The 25,643-nt window shown below is 46.7% G+C and overlaps 1 long non-coding RNA gene across 8 annotated transcripts in view; it reads right to left on the reverse strand.

Moving 5' to 3' along the window:
* Positions 1 to 12,023: 12,023 nt before the first annotated feature.
* The window catches only part of LOC120097123 (uncharacterized), a 29,588-nt gene continuing 15,968 nt past the window's right edge, over positions 12,024 to 25,643 (reverse strand). For 2 of the 8 annotated variants that reach the window (XR_015638712.1, XR_015638715.1), the window contains 5 exons: positions 21,596 to 22,214; positions 16,227 to 16,523; positions 14,263 to 14,477; positions 13,594 to 13,824; positions 12,613 to 13,007 (listed from right to left, as the gene is read on the reverse strand). This is a non-coding gene — a long non-coding RNA (uncharacterized LOC120097123). Of the gene's footprint in view, positions 12,447 to 12,612; positions 13,008 to 13,593; positions 13,825 to 14,262; positions 14,617 to 16,226; positions 16,524 to 21,595; positions 22,215 to 25,643 lie in introns of those variants that run through there. The other 6 variants (XR_015638714.1, XR_015638717.1, XR_015638719.1 and 3 more) reach the window with 5 other exon arrangements.

Genomic DNA, 25,643 nt, shown 5'->3' on the forward strand with positions numbered 1-25,643 from the left:
GAATGGTGGAGCAGATCTTCCACACATCCTTCTCCGGGCTTCACTGACTGCAAAGGGCTAGTCCTTATTGCATAGAGAGTTGCAGCCCTTCTAGTGCTGACTTAGAACTTGAGAGTTGTGTTTGCAGAAGCAGATAGTGCTCAAGGGTGTCAGAGTTGAGCAGCATTTAAAACGTGGGTCTGAGAACAGCTATGACAGGCAGCTAAGGGTTAGACCAATAGTTCAACCCAGTCTGTAGTCACCAGTATTAGAAGCACAGTGGGTAGCCAGCAGTGGTAAAGACTAGGCCAAAGGTGACCAAGTGGCTGGCCCCCTCAATTCTGATGAGTGGCCCCATAGTTCTTCCTTTAATCTTGCTGAGTTATATGTCTTACTGGTTGCTGAATGACTCCAGTACTGAGCTCAACAGCTGTGTTCCTTCTCTAATGCCTTCAGATCTGTACCAGAGGCTAACATAGGAAGTCCAAATATAGGACCAATTATTAGGACTTGGGCTTTTTAGGAGGGGCCTCAAGTGAGATTCCTTGCCAGTGAGGTAGTGAGAAATGCCCACCTCTGTCTGGTGCATTATCTACACATCAAATCTGATGGATTCCAGAAGGAAGCCCCTTTCGATTCAGCAAACCATTAAGCACACGGACTGAGTTTTATTTCAAGCTTTGAGGAGCTGGGGTGCAATTTGGGTCGATTGACCATCTGTGCTCATTGTCTTATCCACGAGATGGTGTCCATAGGCCTAGGGGGGAAATGGTGGAACATTCTTCCCTCTAGCCAGAGACAGATGCTGTATTAGAATGACCACAGTAATGTAAGTCTAATATGCTACATGTCGTGCTAAGTGAAATTACATTGTGCTTGTCACACACTTAGCAAACACTAAACCTGTACAATAAGGAGGTGATCGTGCTTGCCAGTTTGCCTGGAATAACTCCAAGCACAATCATTATTAATTCCACCCTCTGCCCCTGCTTCAAAGGTGTCTTCCTTTTGCTGGGGCTGTGTTTCACATGTGTGAAGCCCTGGCCTTAATCTCCAGTCCTAGGGTGGAAGCTACTGTTTTTTGTTGTTTTTTTTGTTTTGTTTTGTTTTTTCCGGAGCTGGGGACCGAACCCAGGGCCTTGCGCTTGCTAGGCAAGCGCTCTACCACTGAGCTAAATCCCCAACCCCTACTGTTTTTCTTTAGTTGGTTTTTGCTTTTCAAGACAGGATATCACCATGTAGACTGGTTTGGCCTCACACTCACAGAGATCCTCCTGCCTCCACTTCCAGAGTGCTGGGATTAAAGGCATGCATTATGCCCAACTGGAAAGTATCTTGTTTTAAGAATTATATTTATGGCTATCCTAAGTATAGCATGCACACATGTGCGCTCTTTCTCTCTCTCTCTCTCTCTCTCTCTCTCTCTCTCTCACACACACACACACACACACACACACACACACACACACACTCACACTAGTATAGATTGTTTTATGTTCAGCTTGGAAGATTGAATGCACCCCCAAACCGAACTAATTATTAGCACAGAAACTAACGTTCACTTCCTGTGTATTAGGATGCTATTCGTTCTGCTGCTTATAAAACTAAAGAATGTCTGAGTCATGCCTTGCACCACGTTCTCTGCAGTAACACTCACCAGCGAGCGTATTCCAGTTTCCCAGAATTGGAAGCCATATGTGTTAGGATAAACAAGCTATATAGAGAACGGTGGCTTGCAAATGGATGGGGGAAGGTTCCAGCTTTTCTGGGTGTTTTCCCCTCAAATGCACCTTGCATTTTCAGTTATCTTTTTCTCCCCAAGTTAATGAACCATATAGCCTCAAACAGTGTCCATATTTCCTGGATCTTGGTGGCTGCTGCACAAATATGACCCAGTGTGTGGTGAAATCGCCTCACTTCCTCCAGCCCTGGGAGTGTCTTACTGGAAGAGGAGAGGCACAGTAGAAGTAGTTATGTCACAGGACACCTCAGTGGCAAGGAATAAACAGCAAAGGCCTATTAAACGGAGGCGGTCGTCTCTTGGCTGTTTGAGGCATCTTGTTGAACTCTGGGGCCTGTGGTCCTCAGGAGAATCAAATGCCTCTGAATTGTCACCTTGGCTCATTGGTCATCACTGCCATGACTGTCTCACAGTTCGGGAGCAATGTTCTTGTACATTGGGAAATTAGCTTTGTACAATGTCACAGTTGTCCCTCACACCTACCGTTGACACTATGCTCTTGCCATCTGCAGCATTTACTCATAGAACATTCCAGAATGGACCGAGCAGTTCTTCACCTAGACCTCCATGTAGTGAATGACGTCTGTCTCACCATGCAGACTGCGTGCGACTGACATCACAAGCAGCTCGATGCAAGTTTGCATGGCATCTCAGAATCCTCCGAGTGCCTTTCATGGGCTGTTCTCAGAAATCACACCGTATTCATCAGGAAATGTCTCACTCTCACACGACACATAAAGAAAGGCTTCACATCACCAGGGAGGGGGAGTGTTGGCAGCTGGGGAGAAGTACGTGGAGACCTGATAGGCTTTGGTGTGATACACCAAGTGGGCCAGTGTTGTACAAAGTCATAGATTCAACATAATGCTCACTTGTGTGCATACTGGCACGTTTTTTAAAAGCTTGTTGTGGGGATAGGGAGATGATGCGGCAGTTAGGAGCACTTGACTACTCTTCCAAATTGGGTTCCCAACACAAGCCAGGCAGCTCACGACCACCTACAACCAGCTTGGGTGGAACTGATGCCTTCTGGTGTCTATAGGCACTGGGGTCAAATGGAATGCATGCACACAGGCACACAAACAATAAAAGTAAAATGTACATGGAACCTAGATATCTCGTTGCAGAAAAGAATCTGTGCAATAGTGCATCCCTGGAATTCCAGCACTTCCGGGGATTCTAAGTTCAAGGCCAGCCTTGTTTGCACAGCGAGAGCCTGTCTCCCATAAATCATCAAAGCCCTAGTTTTCTCTTGAGTAGAGAAAGGCAAATAAACATAAAATCAGTGGAAAATGATTCGTGAGCAGGAAGCAGTAGCACGAAGCCATACCTAGCATTACTTCTTTTTTTTAAAAGATTTATTTATTTATCATATTTATATATAAGTACACTGTAGCTGTCTTCAGACACACCAGAAGAGGGGATCAGATCCCCTCACAGATGGTTTGAACTCAGGGCCTCTGGAAGAGCAGTCAGTGCTCTTAACCACTGAGCCACCTCTCCAGCCCTTTTTCTTCTTTTTCATTAATTGCATTAGCACAATAAATCTTAAAGAATCTGAGCGTTCAGGGTCTTCTCCCCAGCGATTGGCTCAGCCTCCTGTTTGTCTGACACCAAGACGTGTTCTTGAGAAAGAACATCCGTGAGTCATGGACCAGCATGCCACACCCAGCATGCCACACAAAGAGACCATCGGGGAAACACTCCAGCCTGGTAGGCCTGGTGTAGGAGAGAATGAGACACTGGGTGTAGCCCTGCAAACACAGCAGACTGGGTGATGCTTCTCGTTGTGTCACTAAGGTTGAGTGGAAGAAAACAACAAAGAGCCCATATTCTTCATCCTGGTTGCGTCTTAAGTCCTGGTCCCACTGCTCACTGGATACATCTCACTGAGCAAGTCACCTTCGCTCATTACCACCGTCATTGTAAAACATCAGCTGTAGAACTGAGGTCGCAGTTTACACGCACGTAACTACACAGAGTTATGTGAGTTGAGAGCCCCGTAACCACTAAGCGTCAGATGTCATATGCATGATTCTCCTGAGGCTCAGAGGGCATTTTCTATCTCAGGCTTGCGGGACTTAAGAATCAAGCCAAGGAAACAAGTGAGAGCCGAGCCTGCTGCCCCGTGTGATGCCACTGGTGTGGGAACTGACTCAAGAGGGCGAGCCTCACAGATGCTCAGCTGCTGCTGTGGCCCTGAGTCGAACACCTCTCAAAATCCCCTCATCAAGCCCTCCCGACGTGCACCGAGGTGTGACATTCTGGGTGGACCCTTCAGAAAAACCTCTCAGAGGAGCTGGCCCTTCAGAAAAACCTGTCTCAGAGTGGGGGCCCCTTAAGCTACTTAATCCTCAGACATATTTTCGGAATCAAATCCATGCCCTGTGATAGGAGGGAAACAGGTTTAGGTGTGGCTTTTAGGGAAATGCAGAGGGTAGACAGATGCTCTGGCCCAAGAAGAACCAAGTGTATAGGAGCCATTCAGCCTTGAGCAGGGACTTTCTCCACAGACCAGAAACTGGTTCACTGGGTACAGGTTTCCATGCATCACCACCCCCATAAAGCCAGCAGCAAGCCTGCGAGCACAGCTTGTTTCTTGGCTACATGCAGCCGCACCGTCCCTTCCCGCTGTGTTTGGAAACACAGAAACTATTCATCCCAAAGTCTTAGACCCATTAGGAGTGCTAAACACCTCTAGTCAGGATGTGAGCAGTAGTCCAGCTCTTGACCCTAGGGAAGCACTCCAAAGGCTGAAGCAGGGCCATGAGTTCCAGGCCAGGACACAGGATGATACCACAAGATAAAGAGGGAAAGGTAACAGAAAAGGGACCGAAGGAAGAGGGCGGCGTGGTGGCCCATGCCTATATGAGCTCAGTACTCAGGAGGCAGAGTGGAGACATAGGGGTACCAGCTCACTTAGAGGCTGACTGGTCATCAAGCTGGGGACGTGTATAAGACTCAAGAAAGAGAAAGGCTGCGGGGGATAGCTCAGCGGTTAAGAACCAGGACTGCTCCTGCGTGGGACCTCAATTTGGTTCCAGCACATCCGGTTCTGCTCACTACCACTGTAAGTCCTCCCCCAAGAGGCCTGACGCCCTCTTCTGGCTTCGTGAGGCGCTTGCACCCACAAGTTCACGCACACACACAATTATGCAGCTAAGCCGACCTTAAGCTAGAACGAGATCCTCCTGGCTCGAGCACCGGGGTTACAGGTATGCTCCAGCCCGCCCAGCAGGGCAACCTTTAGTAAAGTTAGAAGCCTAACAATGGGGGGTTGGGGATTTAGCTCAGCGGTAGAGCGCTTGCCTAGCGAGCGAGCGCAAGGCCCTGGGTTTGGTCCCCAGCTCCGGAAAAAAAAAAAAAAAAAAAAAAAAGAATGGCAAAAAAAAAAAAAGAAGCCTAACAATGTTGATCCATACCTAATACCATATTAAAAGACTAAAAATGGATTATATACCTAAAAATAAGACTTCAAGGAGAAATTAGGAAAGAGCATTGTGACCTTAAATTATATTAAAACTACAATTAAAAAAATACAATCTGTCGGTCAGTGGTGGCGCTCGCTTGTAATCCCAGCACTTGGAAGGCAGAGGCAGGCAGATATCTGAGTTCAAAACCAGCCTGGTCTTCAGAGTTCCAGGACAGCCAGAGCTACACAGAGAAACCCTGTCTTGAAAAATAAAAGTGTTTGTTTTTTTTTTAATGTGGTACTGGGAAGATGGCTCAGTAGTTAAGAGCACTTGAAGGCCTCCCAGAAGTCCTGAGTTCAATTCCCAACGCCCACATGATGACTCACAACCATCTGTACTCCCTCCCCGACTCCCTTGACCTGATTCCCTCCCTGGTGTGCATGAAGAGAGCACTCATAAACATAAAATATATAATAAATTATTTTTTTTTAATTTAAAAACCGACAAGAGGTAGCTTACAGAGGAGAGGACATGTTGGCTCATAGGTGGAAGAGACACCATCCATCATAGTGGAGAAGGCGAATGGAGACAGAAAGGTGAGGTTCTTACACCTAACACCAAGAGGCAGAGACTATAAAGCCGGTCCCATCCCCTTTTCATGCAGAGAATCAAGCTAGGGTATCCCAGGCTGCGGGATGGTGGGGCCCACATTTAAGGGGGATCTCCCCACTTGGGTTAACCTAATCCAAACAGTTCTCTGAGGAAATTCCCAGATGCTTGGCTCTTCCAAGCTTAGATCCAGTGAGTGTCACCGTCACGCTGCCCATGCTAAAGGCCTTCGAAAGCAACTGAACAAGCCAAGCACAGTCACATAGGAGTTTAATCCCAGCACTCAGGAGGCAGAGGTGGGTGGATTTCTGTGAGTTCAAGGCCAGCCAACCAAGGCTACATAGTGAAACCCTGTATTACACACACACACACACACACAGAGAGAGAGAGAGAGAGAGAGAGAGAGAGAGAGAGAGAGAGGGAGAGCGCAGCAACTGAGCATACATCTAAGCGATTCCATGATCTCATTCACTGGTCTGTAAAATGGAGAAGCTGAACTAGATGTTAGGGGGGTCTTCCCCTGGGTATCACAAGCTCCTTTATGCTTGAGCTTGTAGCTTACCTCAAAGAAGAAAAAGACTGCTGGGCCTCTGTGAGATGTGTCGCATGCACAAGGAAATGTGCCAACATTATAAAACACTGATGGGCAGCAAAGAAAATCATTAACTTTGGATGCTTTTATATTCGTAGCCCCATTTATGACTATAAAGTAATATATAGAGCTAATTACAGGCATCTTAGAAAGCAGAGACTGTGAGGAAAGAGTTAAGAGCAGGAAAGCCTGCTTAGAGCTTGCACACATCTTAGGGACCCATTAGTAAGACCTTGACCGACGCTGACGATGCAGCCATTGGATGGCCTTTGTTAGTGACTGATGACTGCTAAGGTAGTTTGTCAGGTTTGCTTTCCAAAACCATCAGGGCTCATGATGTTTGCCTGGCCTCATCCTGAGAGACCCACTTTTGGTTGCCATGCCGGGCACACAGCAGACTATGCCTATGTGAGCAATCTGCATGACTGCCTTAGACTACGTTAGACTTCCACCGGCAAAAGACATTCCACGCCTGTTTCTGTAGAACACTGTATGAAGTATTTCGGGGTGAGCTGCCCCAAGGAAGAACCTCGGAAGCCAATGTTGAATCTGTCTGAACCTAACAAATCCCCATCTTTTTCCTGATATGTTTGCCCAGTAAGTGTGGTGGTTTGAATATGGTCCGCTTGGTCCAGGAAGTAGCAATTTTAGAAGGTGTGGCCCTGTTGGAGTAGGTGTGGTCTTGTTGAAGGAAGTGTGTCATTTTGGGGTGAGCTTTGAGACCCTCCTCCTGGCTGCCTGGAAGGCAGTCTTCTCCTGGCTGCCTTTGGATCAAGATGTGGAACTTTAGGTTCCTCCCACCCCGTATCAGCCTGGATGCTACCATACTTCCTGCCTTATCTGTAATGGACTAAACCTCTAAAGCTGTAAGCCAGCTCTAAAAATGTTGTCCTTTATAATAACAATTGCTTTGGCCATGGTGTGTCTTCACAGCAATGAGAGCCCCTAAGAATAGGCAACACTATAATAAATCTTAGTAGGGAGTGTACATTAAGATTTATTGGCCTAGATGTCAGGGGGGAATGGAAGTCCTGTTCCTCAGTTGTGTTACCATTGGCACATTGATCTGCTCAAGCAAATAGCCCCAACCCATGTTTATACAGGCAACCGTAATTAAATGCAGTGACGTGTGCACTCACGTTCACACACGTGCATTCATGCATGCATGCATACACACACACACACACACACACACACACACACACACACACCAGCTTAAGTTTGATATGCCTTCCTAGCTCAGTGACTGGGCACTTCTAAACCTCTGTGCACCAGCACACACTCCCCCCTGGTATTCCTGGCTTAGCACCTTCTAAATCTGTATTTTATCTTTGCTGCCCTGTTTCCTCCTGGGCAGCGCCCCTCCCATCCCCCTGCCCCCAATATGGCCGCTTTCCCTTTCCCCCTACATTGCTGGATGATTTCTCTCCTGCAGCTCTTAAGTCTCATCCCTTTTCCTCCGAGTCCTGGTGATTCTCCCCTCCCTCAGTCCCTTGAAATCTAAACATCCCGCCTCCGTCTCCCTGCCCAGCCATTGGCTGTACAGCAATTCTTTATTTCCAATCAAAGCCAGCTGTGGGCAGGAACCTTCAGCATCTGGAAGCATGGCTTTTGTGAGCTGAATTAAGTCAAAGCACTAGAACCATTTCCCAACAGTACACCACCAGGATCAGGAGTCCACTATGGAAGCTGTGAGATCCTCACCAGGATCAGGAGTCCACTGTGGAAGCTGCGAGATCCTCGTTTGGTGATCTGAACAAGGCGGGCTTAGAGCAAGGGTTGCCGGGTCACATTAAGCTGCTTAACGACATCTGACAAGCGTACCCCGACTTTCAGGAAATGATACACAAAGAGCAGAGCTATCCTTCTGAAGGTCCATTGTTCTTCAGAGAGGGGAACCACTGCTCTTCTCATGCCACCTCAGTGATGCCATTGTGAAGGTCAGGTCCCTTCCCTCTGACACACTGGCAAAACCAAGTTTAGGAAGTCAGGTCCATCTCAGTCACTGTTCTATTGCTATGAAGAGACACGATGGCCAAGGCAACACTTACAAAAGAAGGCATTTAACTGGGGACCTGCTAGCAATTTCAGAAGTCTGTTATCATCATGGCAGGGAACATGGTGGTGGGGAACAGGTGTGGTGCTGGAGAAACAGTTGAAAAGTGATCTTGATCACAAAGAAGAGAGAGAGAGAGAGAGAGAGAGAGAGAGAGAAGACTGGGTCTACCATGGGCTTTTTGAAACCTCAAAGCCCACCACCCAGTGACACACTTTCTGTAAGGAGCCACGCCTCCAAATCCTTCCCGAATTGTGCCACTTTTTGATGACTAAGCATTCAAATATACGAGTCTATGGAGGCCATTCTTATTCAAATTACCACAAAGTCCAACAGGTTTTAAGGGAGTTGAGGACAAGACACAAATCAATCTGAGTGTTTCCACACCTCAGTGTTCGGGCTGCAGCAGCTCTGTGTGTTATCAGGGAATTCTTTCTGGGATCCAAAAAGATCTCAAAACTAGCAAGAAAAGACATTCCCCTCCCCCACAACCTCTCAACCCAGCTTTGGAAACATTGTGTTAGAAGCACCTGCCCCCGCCCCCCCCCAAAAAAAAACAGACAGAGCAGCCTAGCTTGGTAGTGCAAGCCTTTAATCTCAGCACTCTGGAGGCAGAGGTAGGTGGACTCTTGTGAGTTTGAGGATAGCCTGGTCTATATAGAAAACTCCAGGATAACCAGAGCTAAAGCTACATTAGATAGATAAATGAATAGATAGATAGATAGATAGATAGATAGATAGATAGATAGACAGACAGACAGACAGATGGATAGACTGGCAGACAGATGATAGGTGATAGACAGACAGACAGATAAAAGAAAGTGTCCTGCATGCTGACGACATAGCATAGCTCATAGGGAAATTAAGATGAGATCCATCGGGGTTGGGGATTTAGCTCAGTGGTGGAGCGCTTGCCTAGCAAGCACAAGGTCCTGGGTTCGGTCCCCAGCTCCGAAAAAAAGAAAAGAAAAGAAAAAAAAAAAGATGAACCCCACCACTTATGTAATGCTTGCATTTGAAGAGAAACGAACTGTATAGGTACCAGAGTTGTGTACTCAGTCACAATGCACACACCTCCCTCAGCATCTACAGCACCTCAGTCCTCTGTGTCTGCTCTGTTTGGCTTCTACATTCTGGGCAGGGTCTCTCCTACCCTCCTCCGCATCAGCTTCGCCCTCTTGGGACGGCTTCACTCCTTTCTTTGCAGGGCCTTAGGAGGCTTGGACTCTGGCTTTGGAGGACGGGTTTAGCAGACAACCTTGAGGAGCACAGCTGTGGTTCATGTTTCCTTGTCTCCACAGCCTTCAACATCCTCCCTCTCTCTTTCTTTTATGCATGACAGCCACAGTATAAGGTACTGGGCAGGGTGTGCGGGGTCTAAGGCTTTGGCCCAGTAGATATTTCTTGCTGCCTTCCCCCCCCCCACACACACACGCACACACGCACACACGCGTGCGCTCACGCACAAGACAAACAAGCCCTGTGGCTGATCATGGGGGTGGGCAGGCTTGCATTTCCAGGACTGGGGAGAAGGAAGTATGAGGAGAATCAGGAGTTCATGTCATCCTCACCTACCTGGGTCAAACAACAAGAAGCATCAGTAAAGCCATCTTTTTTTTTTTCTTTTCTTTTTTTCGGAGCTGGGGACCGAACCCAGGGCCTTGAGCTTGCAAGGCAAGCGCTCTACCACTGAGCTAAATCCCCAACCCCAGTAAAGCCATCTTAACGAATGCTTTTTTGTTTCAATTCAACTTAATATATGTAGCTACTCTTGTTTAGCATAAGAAAATGGATCATTTTATTTTATAATAGTCTAATATTGTATGAAAGTGAATGGAAACTAATTAATTAAAATATCTTCACAGCAATGGTTTGATCAAACCACTGGACACTGTTGCCTATCCAAGGTGACTCATTAAATCACCCATCGCATGTTTAAGTTTTCTTGTTTAAAGAGGAAAGGGCAGAAGGAAACAAAAAGTGACTCATTCAAGATTGATAATAACCCCAGCATGGTCCTGCCGAAGGACTGAAAAGCCAGTCCAGTGGATTGGAAACCCCCTGTCACAGCCATGCAAGTGTGACACTGGCCAGAAGAGGGCGCTGTCTCCTGCCTGTGTAACAATCTTCTTGGGATCCAACGTGCCAGGAAATGATGGTACTTTCAAATAATTATTTTTTTTAAAGCTTTTGATTTAGTATATTATATAACCTTTGCTATTTCGTTGCGGTCCCAGAGCATCTCATCGGCAATACTGAACCACTAAGTTAATCCTGCACGAAGGCGCGGGCCAACTTTGCCATGTGACTTTCCCCGAGAGATGTAGTTGGTCCAACCAGGCAGACCCCAGCCAGTTGGCTTTTCCAGACCAGGCTAACTCAGGCTGATGCCAGAGGGAAGAAGAAGATTGCCATATTTGCCAACCGAAGGCAAAACACTGAGAGGAATCTTCTAGCCAAGACTAAGGGCATGTTTGGGAATTCCCTCATGACGCCTGGCCGTGCAGCTCTCGTTAGCAGAGCAGACACATCTAATCTGGTTTCTTAATGGAAATGGAAACCCACATGAGTCTAATAACCCCTTAGATCTCATTGATAATTAAAAGCTCCCACTTTAATGACAGCTCGCATTTCTGCTGTGTGCGTGTTTGCAGAGCGCTCTCCCGTCACACATCAAAGAGCGAAGGTACTAATTATTTCCATTTACAGCTGAGGAAACACGGAAGGTAAATGGTTTGCTTTGGCTTCCTGTTAGCAAAGCCTGGAAGGTAACCAGAAACCTGGGACCTGATGCAAGCTCTGCGTTCCTTCCCTCATCAAAAATACACCCTCATACCCTCTGGGGCCCATGAACGACGAATGTCTGCATAGGGCATGCGCAGTAGGAGCTTCTCCTTTTGGATTGTGCCAAGCATGGGTGTAACAGCAAAGACACTCACAGGAGCATGTTCACAACAATGTATTTGTCTTATTGTTAGTATTGTTTGGGTTGTTTTTTTTTTTTGGTTTTTTTTTTTTTTTGTTCTGTTGGCTTTTTTTTTTTTTTTTTTTTTTTTTTTTTTTTTTTTTTTTTGAGGCATTTTCTCTGTGTAGCCCTGGCTGTCCTTACACTGTAGACAAGTCTGGCCTCAAACTAAGAGACCCACCTGCTTCTGCATCCTCGGTGCTGGGGTCTAAAGGCGTGCATCACCACACCATTTTTGTTTGTTGTTTCCACCCTGCTTTTGTTTGCATATTTTTCCTTTTATAGATTTATTTTCTTTTTATTGTTCAGTGTGCTTGAGTGTTTTGCCTGTATACATGTATGTGAACCGTTTGTTTGCCTGGTGCCCCAGGAAGCCGGGAGAAGGCATTGGATTCCCAGGACTGGAGACAGCTGTGAGCTGTCCCGTGGGCGCTGGGAACTGAACCCAGGTCCTCTGGGCGAGCAGCCAGTGTTCTTAACCACTCAGCCATCCCTCCAGCTCCTCGTCTTTCCTTTTCTTTTTATGTTTTTGGTTTCCACTTTCTGTTTAAAGATGGTGTCTCTCACTGAGATCGAAGCTCCTCAACTGACAGGCAGGCTGGCCAGAGAACTTCAGAGATCCACCTGCCTCACCTCCCGACTCTTGAATTGCAGGCAGAGACTACCATAGCCAACTCTTTATTTTGATGCCAATAATAAAAGAGCTAACTCTTCTTTAAAAATCCTCAAATGGTGCCTCCTGTCAGGAGGAACTGGGAGTGGCCGGCTTGGGCAGGTGAGACGGCTCAGCAGGTAAAAGTGCTTTTAAACGGTGACCTGAGTTCAATCCCCCAGAACTCACAAACTTGTCTTCTGACCTTCATGTGCACAAGCACTCACACACAACTGTAGTAGTCATTGTTAGTATTTTAAAACTTCATGCCAAACCAGGCCTGGAGCAAGCATGGAATCTCAGTGGCTCAGGAGATTAAGGATTTCAACATCAAGGCCTGCCTGGGTAAGGCAGCAAGACCTTACCTCAAAACAAAACACAACACAACAAAGTACAAACACTAAATGCGAGGCGTAGCTCAGTCTTAGGGCACATATGTCTGTAATTAAAAAAGAAATTACCGTGTTGGGGTGGGGGCTGGGGAGAGCAAGCCTTTAATCCCAGCACTCAGGAGGCAGAGGCAGGTGGATCTCTGTGAGTTCGAGGCCAGCCTGGTCCACAGAGTGAGTTCCAATACAGCCACGGCAACACGGGAAAACACATGTCTGGAAAACAGACTTTTTTTTTTTATTGTGGAGGCAGAATCTCACATTGTCCAGACTGGCTTTAAACTTGCCGAGCATCCGAGGATGACCTTGAACTCCTGATCCTCCTGCTTGTAACTCAAGTTGTTATGTGATGCTAGAGGTTGAGCCCCGTGTTTCATTCATGGTGGAGAAACATTTTACCAACTGAGCTACATCCCCAGCCCTATTCAGTTAAGAATGGACATACCTTTATTGTTTAATTTGCATGTGTGGGGTCATGAGTACAGGCCTGTGGAAGTTGGAGGCCAGAGGTGTCCCTTGGAGCTAACTGCTATTAGGGACAGTTGCAAGCCATATTGCGGGTACTGGAAAGTGAACTCAAGTCCTCTGGAAGAGCAGTAAGTGTTCTTAACCTGGATGGGGAGATGGGCAAAGTGCAAAGATGAGGATCTGAGTTTGGGTCTCACTTAAAATTCAGGTCTGGTATTATCTATCATTCTGGAGAATGCTGGAGGGATGGTTCAGTGGTTAGGAACATTGGGTGTTCTTACTGAGGACCCAGGTTTGGTTCCCAGCACCCACAAGGTGGTTTACAGGTGCCTGTAACTCCAGTCCCAGGGGATACGATGCCCTTTTCTGGTTTCTAAGGTGCACCCACATGCTCACATACATACACCCAGGCATACATATATACGCATACATATAAATGTATTTTGTAATAAAGGGAAGAACAATAAAAGAATATAGCTGGAGTAAAAAACTAGTCTTCACATTCAGTTACAGGCACGGGAGTACTCATGCACGCACACACACACACTCACATATACAGACACTCACAAATAGTCATAATGTTTTTTTAAAGAAGGAAAGCACTCCCATCAACACCGGCACCACACACACACACACACACACACACACACACACACACACACACGCATGCACGCACACGCGCACGCACATGCGCACGCACACACACCCCCCAAATCCGCAGAGCCTTACCTTCCTAGTTGGAGCCCTACAGTGGTGAGCACGTGGGTGAATGCACCTTCCTGTAATCCTGGGCCACAGCTCTGCCTTGAGTCCTGTCCATACAATCCTTAAAAGGAAATTTGCTTAGACCAGTATCTAATCCAGTCGAGTTAGCCGAACAAGGCAAACAAAAGGGATTCCAGAGGGAGACAGCTCCAGGCCAGAATCTAAGAATCCCAACTGACAGCTCAGACAGCATTTCTGGGGAAGCAGAAGAGAAGCATAGAATTCAACGGGGCTGGACAAGGCTCAGTACCACAGTTCTCCAGCTCCACCATAAACGAATGAATGAATGAATGAATGAATGAATGAATGAATGAATGAACAAATGAACGAATGAATGAATGAATGAAAATTGATTGGCTAAGCCTTGTTAACCAGTTATTTACTTACGTGTGTGTGTGCATGTGTGTGTGTGTGTGTGTGTGTGTGTTTGAACATGTGAGTCTAACTAAAATCAAAGTTAAGAACCATTTCCCCGGGTTGGGGATTCAGCTCAGTGGTAGAGTGCTTGCCTAGCAAGCTCAAGGCCCTGGGTTCGGTCCCCAGCTCCAAAAAAAGAACCAAAAAAAAAAAAAAAAAAAGAACCATTTCCCCTAGATTTAAATGGGACACCCCCCAAATACAGCAGCAACTCACGAGCTCAGTTTGAAGGCGTTCTAATTGAAGTTGGACAAGGTCATTTTCACCGGCCACCTTCTTGTCTTTGTTTCTTGAACGCTATTGGATCAGGTTGCGTAGGAGGCCAATCTCGACTCTGACATAATGGCGGATGCATCTTACCATAGCCAGCGGCGGGCCGGCACGCTCAGTAGACAGCAGGTGTTGAAACAATGAAGTAGGAGATGCTGGGGCTGCAGTGGGTCAGGACAGCAGTGAGAGGCAACCGGAATAGGACCAGCATAGCTGGGCCCCGACCAATAGAATCTGCACAGTTGCGGACGCCAAAGACAGATTCGAGGAATTGAAACAAAACCCTGGAATGTGTGTAGCCTGGCGAGAAGGGATACACTTGTTATTTGCTGGCTGGTGCCTGACCCGAAGGGATACACTTGTTACTTACTGGCTGGTCTTGCTATTGGACAAAAGCAGCAAGCTCAGGGTGGGGCTTGCACTGGGGAGTCCAGCAGAAGGCTCTTGCCGCCTGTAAGTCTGTTTAGAAGGCACACAGGCTGATCTGCTGTTGGAGCAATGGAAACAGATGTGCATGTGTGGGAGAAAGGTGGGGAGTAAGAGAGGCCTAACAGAGGACAGAATGGTCCCTCGTTGCCCAGTATTCCTGGAGCACAGGAGAGGAGCAGGGACAGCAGGGTACCAACCCAGGCCTCGCTTGTAACTGTCTCCCTCTGGCCAGGCTCAGTGCCTGCCCACTGCTCCCCTGCTGACCTAATCCCACTTGGCTTGATAAGCAATACCATCGAGGCTACCCTCTTCTAAAATGCAGAATCCTGAGAGGAAAGACACTTGGGTTCAACGAGTCTGTGGAATTAGTTCATCGATTATCCAACCAACTTGAATAGGCTGCATTGGGAAACGAGATTCATCCGGGTGACTAAGAAGATTCCATTAAAACTATGGACTAGGTTGGGGATTTAGCTCAGTGGTAGAGCGCTTGCCTAGCAAGCACAAGGCCCTGGGTTCAGTCCCCAGCTCCGAAAAAAAAACAAAAAACAAAAACAAAAAACTATGGACTATACACTTCTGGTTACTAGAAAGGCAGCTGGAGCTGAGGCAGGAGGATGACAGAAAGATCTATAACACTTCCACCACCCTTGAGGGGCTTTAGCCTTGGTGGTGGGAAATACAGAACGAACAGCACTGCAAACACTGTGCTGGCAGGTCTCACCCACCCCCTTCCTTCTCTTTTGCTCATCCGTTAGATTTTAGTTTCTTTTTTTTTTTTTTTTTTTTTTTTTTTTTGGTTCTTTTTTTCGGAGCTGGGGACCGAACCCAGGGCCTTGCGCTTCCTAGGTAAGCGCTCTACCACTGAGCTAAATCCCCAGCCCCTAGATTTTAGTTTCTAAAGCTAGCCCCCAAGGTCTACTCTCTTATTTGGCCACTTCCCTGTACTTAACTAAAAATTCCAAGGTCCAGCAATCAAAATTTGGCTCCTCTGGCTAGCCTGTCCAATCAGGACTGACCAACTCAACCCAGCACAGACTCCCCTCTCTGTCCTTAAAACCCACTCCTGCAGAAACACCGGCTGTCTTGTCTTTGTCTGACCCAGAGGCAGTCCCATCCCTCCCACTCGTCCCTCTGGGGTACTCTCCTTTGTGCTGAGAATTTTGTTGTCTGGGTGTGTTCTGTATAGACTCCATGGCAGAGCAAGGAAGTGTTACTAAGGGCCCCAGTAAAGACCGGAGCTGAGTGAGGCTGTGTCAAAGAGCCCTTTCACACACTCTCATGGCTGAACCACACTGACTCTTTCTTTCGGAGGCACAGAAAGCAGGCTATTACAACCCCACGGTTCTCTAAATATTAACAAGGGTGTAACTTCCTGGTTCTAGGGCCTTGCCTTGGTTCCTACCCTCCAGAGTCCTCTCTAGGTTGTATCAAAGGGAGTCATTCATAAGCGTTTGCAGGGTGCTTGGGGGCCCACCCACCTCTTTTGCTTATTTTCTCCATGCTGTCCGCTTGCCAAGTCCTGGTGGTGGGCTGCGTGGTTTCACACTTGCTGAACCGTCTGTCACAGCAACGCTCACAAGGCACCCTTGTGAGAATGTCACCAGCTAGACAGTCAGTGGGAAGGGAAGACTGCAACCATCAAATAGAGCAAGTTGAGGTGATGCCCCTCTGTGTTCCCAGCACTCGGGAGAAGGAGCCAGGAGGAGCTGATCCAAACCAGATTAGCAAGTTCAAGTTCGAGGCCACTGTGGGTGATGAGAGGCAATGTTTCCAAACTAGAAAGGCAGGGAAAACAAAGTTAAAAGAGTTAGGCTTGGGAAATTAGAGAGGAAACCAAGAAGGGTAAAAACAGGCGACAGGGATGAATGGGCATGGGGGAGAGGGTGCGTGGGACAATGGGACAGGAACGATGGAAAGGGGCCCCCAGGGAAGGGCTGGGGCGGGGATAAGAACGGGGGCGGGAAGATGAGAGGAAGAAGCATTAAGACACTTAGATTAGAAAATGCTGTAATGATCTCTAATACCTTGTATGCCAATTTTAAATTTTAGAAAGTTTAATGCTTTTGAGACGTTATTTATTTCTATTTCACTTGCATGCGTGTTGTCTGAATGTATGTTTGTGCCCAAGAAGGCAAGAAGGCATTGGATGCTTTGGGATTAGAGTTACACAGACAGTTGTGAGCTGCCATGTAAGTGCAGGAAAATGAAGTTGAGTCCTCTGGAAGGACAGACAGTGTTCTGAACCGCTGAGAGATCTCTCCAGCCCACATACGTGTGTGTGTGTGTGTGTGTGTGTGTGTGTGTGTGTGTGTGTGTATTTGTGGGTTTTTTTCTCCAGACTGAGTTTTCTGTGTAGCCCTGGCTGTCCTGGCACCCACTCTGTAGATCAGGCTGGCCTTGAACTCAGAGATCAGCCTGCCTCTGCCTCCCGAATGCTGGGATTCAAGGGTAGAGCTGGATTCAAAATCTGCACAATGTAGATTTGCAGGAATCAAATCAGCATCAAGGCTGTGGGCACCAATTCTGCATCAAGCTTCATGACAACACCTGCTTGGGGAAAGCGTCCAGAGCTGAACTGCAAACAGATCTGGAGAAGCCACAGAAGGGAACTGGAGGACCAGTGATGGGGGCAGGGCTGGAGTTAGGTACAATGGAAGGTGGACGCTAGCCCCTGTTACAGATCTATCACAGACATGGGAGCACTGGCTGTCTCTGACTTGGGGTGGCTGACACTAAAGAGGCTTTCTGGGGAAAAAAACAAAAACAAAAACAAGCAAACCTGAGAATAGCCAGGACTTAGAAGGCGAGCGTGCTGCAGCGGTGAACCTGCAGGGTTGTGTACTTGGAATTGTCCTTCACTGTACATACTTTTTGCCCAAAAGACTTCTAGGTATTGGGCTGGAGAGATGGCTCAGACAGTAAGAGCACTAACTGCTCTTCCTGAGGTCCTGAGTTCAATTCCCAGCAATCACATAGTGGCTCACAACCATCAGAAGAGGGATCTGATGCCCTCTTCTGTCATGCAGGCATACATGCAAATATGGCACTCATATAAATAAATAAATAAATAAATAAATAAATAAATAAATAAATCTATCTTAAAAAAATAAAGAAAGGAAGGAAGGGAAGAATTCTAGTCAAGACCTGAAGAGTGGCTCATTGGTTAAGAGCACTTGTCTCTCTTCCAGAGGATCCGAGGTTCCATTGCAATCACTCATGTAGCAGTTCGTAACCGCAACTCCAGTCCCAAGGGATCCAAAACCCTCTCCTGATCTTTGAGGGCTCCAGGCACACATGTGGTGAGCATACATATGCGAAGGCGAAAACACTCACACACATAAAAATTAATAAAATAAATCTTACAAAACTTATGAAGTGGGGGCTGGGGATTTAGCTCAGTGGTAGAGCGCTTACCTAGGAGGCGCAAGGCCCTGGGTTCGGTCCCCAGCTCCGAAAAAAAGAACCAAAAAAAAAAAAAAAAACAAAACAAAACAAAAAAAAAACTTATGAAGTGAACTGCCATCGGTGTGAATTCTGGTTCGTTTTCCTTCCAGAAGAACTATAGCTTGGCAATTCTGAAACGCTGTCCTGTGCTTTACTGGGCTTCGATTTAATAGAGGTTCTCGCAGTGTTCAGGAAAGATGGATGGCACAGGGATAGGAGGTCTTTGCTGCACTGGAACTAGAACCTGCAGTGTAAATTCACGTACCCGTGCCTCACTATCTTCTTTTGTTGTTTTGCTTTTCGTTTCTTGACATAAGGTCTCTCTAGTGCATAGCCCTGGCTGTCCTAGAACTTGCTATGTAGACTAAACTGGCCTCAAACTCACAGCGATTGACCAACCTCTGTCTCCTGAGTGCTGAGATTAAAGATGCTCACCACACCAGTCATCTCTCTCTCTCTCTCTCTCTCTCTCTCTCTCTCTCTGTGTGTGTGTGTGTGTGCGCGCGCGCGTGCACGCACACGTAAAACTCCATGTTGGAGCCTTCTGGCAGAGACACCAGTAGAAGTGAGAGTAGTTAGGAACCAGATACCACTTTCTCTTCATTTTCTTTTCATTGAAAATAATTTTTTTCTAGCAAAATATTCTGACAGTGGCTTCCCCTCCCTCATTGTCTCCTGGATCCTCCTCCTCGTATCCCCACCCTTATCCAACTCCAGACTTTCTGTCTTTTTTTCTTTTTTTCTTTTCTTCTTTTTTTTTCGGAGCTGGGGACCGAACCCAGGGCCTTGCGCTTGCTAGGCAAGCGCTCTACCACTGAGCTAAATCCCCAGCCCCGGCTTTCTCTCTTTTTAGAAAACAAATTGACATATGAAAATAAACCAAACAAGACCAAAACAAACAAACAAACAAACAAGCAAACAAAAAAACCAAAAAAACAAAGAGGGGGTTGGGGATTTAGCTCAGTGGTAGAGCGCTTGCCTAGCAAGCACAAGGCCCTGGGTTCAGTCCCCAGCTCCGAAAAAAGAGAGAGAGAGAGAGAGAGAGAGAGAGAGAGAGAGAGAGAGAGAGCATTAGAAACACACACAATCATAAAAAAATACATAAAAACATAGAATTGGAAACCATATATACATGCAAAAGACCAGTAAGGTTAAAAAAAATGCCCCAAAAGGCAGTATAAAGCAAAATATCTCCCAAAATACCATTGCATTCTTTTTGCGTTGACCATCTACCGCTAGGCATTGGGCCTGCCATTAAGAGTATACAGGGCAATGTCAAGCAACCAGAGCTTCCAGGGACTAAGCCACTACCTAAAGACTATATATGGACTGACCCTGGACTCTGACCCCATAGGTAGCAATGAATATCCTAGTAAGAGCACCAGTGGAAGGGGAAGCCCTGGGTCCTGCTAAGACTGAACCCCCAGTGAACTAGACTATGGGGGAGGGCGGCAATGGGGGGAGGGTTGGGAGGGGAACACCCATAAGGAAGGGGAGGGGGGAGGGGGATTTTGCCCGGAAACCGGGAAAGGGAATAACACTTGAAATGTATATAAGAAATACTCAAGTTAATAAAAAAAAAAAAAAAAAAAAAAAGAGTATACAGGGGGTTGGGGATTTGGCTCAGTGGTAGAGTGCTTGCCTAGCAAGCGCAAGGCCCTGGGTTCAGTCCCCAGCTCCGAAAAGAAAAAGAAAAAAAAACAAAACAAAACAAAGAAAGAGTATACAGAATAAGCGACTCCATACAAAACTAATTGTTTTCCAAGCGGCTGTCATTTAGAGATAGCTTCTTGGTTAGGAATGGGAACTAATGTCCCTCTCCCCATCCATCTCCCTCTCCCAGCACTGGGACCGCACCTGGCTTGCACCTATGCCCCTGCGTGTGCTGCCACGGTCTCTGTGCGTTCACATGAACACCAGTCTGTGGTGTCTGGGAGACGCTGCTTCCTTGGTGTCTCCCATCCCGCCTGGCTCTTACAGCCTTTCTGCTTCCTAGTCTGCAAAATTCCCTGAGGCCTGAGGGGAGGAATTTGATAAAGACATCCCCTCTAGACTGAGTTTTCCAAGGTGAGTCTGTCTCTGAGTGTTGGTCGGGCGTGGGTCTCTGCATCAGTTCCTGTCTTCCGTAGGAGGAAGCTTCTCTGATGAGCAAGACTGATCAGGCTTGACCCTGGGTATCGTCAGTTTCTACACAGCAAACAGGGGGTTGGCCTGCTGTTGATTTGGGTTAGGGAAATTGAAGGCTGCACCAGAAAGTAAGTAGTGCTCAAGGAATTGTCATCCTTTGAGGCTGAAATGGAAGACCCTGGAAAGCAGTATGGGAGGGTTGCCGCTGGTCAAATGTGGGACGAACATCAAAACAAGTAATGTCGCCTGCACCTCACTGAGTAAGGCTCTTTACTGACTCAGTAATCTTCAGCAAACAAATAATCCAGTATAATGCAATAAATAAACGATAAGCAAGGATGAGGGAACCCTTCATTACAAGAAAGTGTCAATAAATACAGGATGATGGAGGTGGAGAGTCGAGAGGAGAAGCCTAACCTGGTGAAAGTTTGGTAAGGAAAAGGCAATGGTAACAGCCCTCCTTATCCTCAGAGCCTGTGTCTTTGGACTGAACAAACTGCAGATCAAAAATATTTCCCTTACTTGTGTCAAAACATTGTATCTGTTCTCCTTGCACCATTTTGTAAAGGATGACACTGTAATAGTTATTTCTATCAGGTAACAATCTAAAGAAGACTTGAGGTACATGGAGTAGCCACCACAGGGTCCCTGCTCTTTAATACCGGTGTGACAGTGCCCCGCTTCCACTTGCAGAAGAGAGTTTCTCCTTGGTAAAGCACCCAGGGAACTCGTGGCTACAGAAGCTGCTGGGAGAATATGCCCTCTGGGAGGAGGGATGAAGAAACTTCATTGTTACAGGTCTGGGATGTGGAAAGCAGCCTCCTTGCCTCCTGTGGATGAGACCCTGAGTCTGAAACTCTGCACTTGAAAACCAGAAAAAAGGGGTTGGGGACTTAGCTCAGTGGTAGAGCGCTTGCCTAGCAAGCACAAGGCCCTGGGTTCGGTCCCCAGCTCCGAAAAAAAAAAAAAGAAAGAAAGAAAACCAGAAAAAAGGCAACCCAGGGTGTGCAGCAGCTACACCCGTAACCACCAGCGATTAGGGAGGCAGAGGCAGCAGAGTCAAAAGTTCAAGGCTGTCCTAAAAAAAAAAAAAAAAAAAAAGTAAATATAAGGAAATGTAGCTCAGTGGTTGGGTGCTTGCCTAGTATGTGAGAAGCTCTGGATTCATGTTTGCATTCACATGCTCTCTGGTGAGGGGTTGCGCAGGAATTCGAAAGAGAGCTGTACCTTGGAGAGCCCAGCTATCAGCCCTGTGCGAGAAGACACTTAGGCCTACCTCGTTGGTCCTGCGCCACGGCTACAATGATGACAAGAACAGTGTAGACTCTGCTGTGGTGCTGGGGGTTCATGGTAATTACCAGCTGAACTCAGGTCTTCTGAAAGCACAGTGTGCACCCTTAACCCCTGAGCAAGCCAATGTTCCGGTCTGCACTGGCACTAGCCTGAGGCCCTGTGTTTGGCCTCAATACAGAAAACGAAAAGGAAGGGGTCAGAGGACTCCAAAACCTTTTCTCTCTTTTATTCCTGTTATCCACGGTTCGGAATGGTTAGACATCTGCCTGGGGTCAAAGGTCCCCAAGTATGTCACTGTGAGCAGGATGAAGTTTCGGCCATTTACCGGGTTTCCGTGGTTTGTGCATCGCCATGTGGAAACAGGTCACAATGTTTTAGAGAACCCTTCCGCTTCACAGCGATAAGAAAATGAAGCTGCTAGGTTTTCAGAACTGTCAGTGTTTGGATGTTTATACAAACGGTTTCACCCTTAGTCATGTGTATGAGTTCATGTGTGAAAGCAAAAGAACAGAAGGTGGGTGGGAGCCGCCTGACATCGATGCTGGGAACTGAACTCGGGTCCTCTGCAGGAGCAGCGCACGCCCTTAGCCACCAAGCAGACGCTGCAAAAGAGAAAGTATCAGATCAGGAACCTCCAAGACCACGTTCTCAGAAGGAGGTTTTCCGCCCCAGAAGGACAAAGGGCAGGGAATGAGAGACAAGGACAGGACACAGAGGATGAGGGAGAAGGAGAAGGAAACAATGGAGAGACAGGAGAGGGAAGGGAGAGGGAGAAGGGGCATTTGTCTCATTTATCTTTACTTTATAAAGGTAAAAGGGGAAAGCCCGTGTTAAGACAAGGTGATTAATTTTAATTGGTCATGTTAATTAGGCGAGCCAAAGGGGGCTTTTGGTTGCTGGACTTCATTACTTTGGTAGCTGGACCTGGGTTGGCAGCTTCAGGAGAAGGAAGTGGCCAAATAAGGGGACAGACCTTGGTGGCCAGCTTTAGGAATGCAGTCTAATGGTTGTTGGTGAGGCAGGGAACAGCAGAGAAGGGCAAGGCCTGCCAGAGCTCGAGCTGGCTGGAGTCCCTTCCTATGTATTTGGACTTTTCAATGTAAGTAAAATTTTGTACTGAGAGCAACTAATCGGTGTTGGTAGCATTTTATAAGAAAATAGAGCCCACCTATTTACCATGCTTTTCAGAGTTGGCCTACATGGATGTACTTGTTTTTCAGTTTTGGTCGTGTGTGTGTGTGTGTGTGTGTGTGTGTGTGTGTGTGTCTTTGTGTGTGTTTCTCTCTTTGTATGTATGTATGTATGCATGAATGTATGTATCTCTGTGGTTGTGTCTATGTGTGTATGCATCTGTGTGTTTGTGTGTATATTCCTGTCTGTTCATGGGTATATGCGTATGTATAGGCATGTGTGTCTGTGTGCATTGTGTCTGTGTGTCTGTGTATGTGCAAGTGTGTGCATGTATGTGTGTGTGCATGCCTCTGCAGAGGTCTCAAGAAAAGTCAGGACATGATCTTAACAGTTGAGCTACTTTTCCTGTCCCAGGGAATGCTCATTTTTAATATTGTTCATTTTCTGCACTTACTCTTATAAGTTTGTTATTTTTATCTTTTTTTTTTTTTTTTCCGGAGCTGGGGACCGAACCCAGGGCCTTGCGCTTCCTAGGTAAGCGCTCTACCACTGAGCTAAATCCCCAGCCCCATAAGTTTGTTATTAAAATGTGAAAACTAGGGTTGGAGAGATGGCTCAGTGGTTAAGAGCACTGATTGCTCTTCCAGAGATCCTGAGTTCAAATCCCAGCAACCACATGGTGGCTCACAACCATCTGTAATGGGATCTGATGCCCTCTTCTGGTGTGTCTGAAGACAGCTACAGGGTGCTCACATACATAAAAATAAATATTTTTTAATGTGAAAACTACTTATTTTTATTTATTTATGTTTAAACATTTATTTATTTATTATGTATACATCATACAGCTTTCTGCCTGCATGTGTGCCTATGGGTCAGAAGAGGGCATCAGATCCCATTACAGATGGTCGTGAGCCACCATGTGGTTGCTGGGAATTGAATTCAGGACCCCGGAAGAGCAGTCAGTGCCCTTAACCACTGAGCCACCTCTCCAACCACCTTACTTTTATTTTTATTTATTTGCTTATTTAGATTCCTTAGCAGAGATAGCAAGAAAGATAATTTATTGTACATGGTTTACACCTGGCCACGAGTGAGAACGGATTAGTTCAGAACACTGCAGGGGCAGGGCAGAGAGCCAGGGAGGCTGTTTTGGTGTGAGGAAGGCAATGGGTCTCAGGTGGTCCTGGCGAGCTGATGGTGATGTCCCAGATCCGCTGAGACTTATTTCAGACAGCAGTGTACAGTACAGAACAGTGTAACACCTTGGGCCAGCATCCCGGCCTTCAGCACCATCAGCTCTGCACCCCGGCCTCTGCAGATGCACGGTCCATCAGCTCTGCACCCCGGCCTCTGCGGATGCACGGTCTATTTGACTTGGGCCTCTGCCTCATCCTTCCTGTGCTTTAGCCTGTTCATTTGCTTCTCCTGACACAGGGACTTCAAGGAAGATGGTGCTGAGGCCAAGAGAGCTTCTTTTTTTATTTTCTTTAAGTTAATCTAGTTTAAGTGTCTGAGTGTTTTGACTGCATGTATGTCTATGTGCCACATGTGTAACTAACTGGTGCCAAAAGAGGTCAAAAGAGGGTGTCAGTTCCCATATGGGTACTGGGGATTTAACCTGGGTCCTCCAGAAGATCAGCCAGTGTTCCTAACCACTGAACCGTCTCTCAGCCCAAACTATTAAATTAAAAACAAAAAAAAAATCAGTGAAATTTATCACGGGGGGGGGAGGGGTAAAAGCGACGGTGGACATGTGATCCCAGCACTCCAGAAACTGTTGGAGAAGAGTCACAAGTCCACGGCCAACCTCATAGGAAGGAGAATCACACATCTGACTCTAGCCCAGGCTGCAGAACTACATCTTGCTTCCCCTCCACCCCTCAAAATAAAGAAAGGAAGGAAGGAACGAGCAAACTAAGGGATGAAGGAAGGAACGAAGAAGGAAAGGAAAAGAAGGAAGGAAGTAGGAACCAGGGATAGAGCTCAGTTGCAAGAGAAGCTGACTGCTATGTACAAAATCCTGGGCCAGATGCCAACCATAAGACATGGGTGGTGACGTACACCTCTAATCTCAGCACTTGGGAAGTGAAAGCAGAGGGACTAGAAATCCACATCCATCCTTGGCAGCACATCAAGGTCACGGCCATCGGGAAGGCTGTGTACAGACTCTGTACAAATACTGTGTCTTTACCAGGAGCTCAAGCCTTCACCCAGTTTGCTGCTCACCGATAGTGGCCAATGATACATCATGAAGTCACCTAACAGTTGTGTTTTAGTATAGACCAACGTCTAATACCACATGCTCAGAGAGGGACACATCCTTGTCCCTAGGATAGCCCTGCCCAAAAGGCATGTCCCAAGTCTACTCATGAGGAAACACAAGGCAAGCCCACATTCAAAGACATTCTGTGAACGGTTGACCTATCAGAGTAAGGAAACAAAAAGAGAGTCTTGAAAACTGTTCCAGAATAAAAGAGAATAAATAACCTTGGCAACAAAATGTTATGTGGTCTTGGAAATCCTAGACTCTGGAGAAGAGAGAGAGAGAGAAAAAAAAATAACAAAACAACAAAACACCAAGAAGATTGCTGGAGCAATCAAGGAAAACAATAAGAATAACAGTCGATTCTGATTGTATTAACTGCACTGTGGTTGAGCAAAGAACATTCTTTCCTAAAAGCTAGACGAGGTGGAGCACGTCTATCTGTGATCCTAGAATATTTAGGAGCAAGAGGTTGAAGGCTGAAGGCTGAGAAGTTCAACAAAACAGAGCAGTCTGTCTTTTATGTCTTAGAAAACACAGCACTCAAGTGTTTCTGGGTAAATGCCACCCTGTCTCTCCTACTTCTAAGTGACTTGAGAAATTGTGGGACCTGTAGGAAGTCTTTGGACACTTC

This window comes from Rattus norvegicus, chromosome 15, assembly GCF_021556685.1.
Source record: "Rattus norvegicus strain SHRSP/BbbUtx chromosome 15, alternate assembly SHRSP_T2T, whole genome shotgun sequence".
In the NCBI taxonomy this organism is placed as follows: domain Eukaryota; kingdom Metazoa; phylum Chordata; class Mammalia; order Rodentia; family Muridae; genus Rattus; species Rattus norvegicus.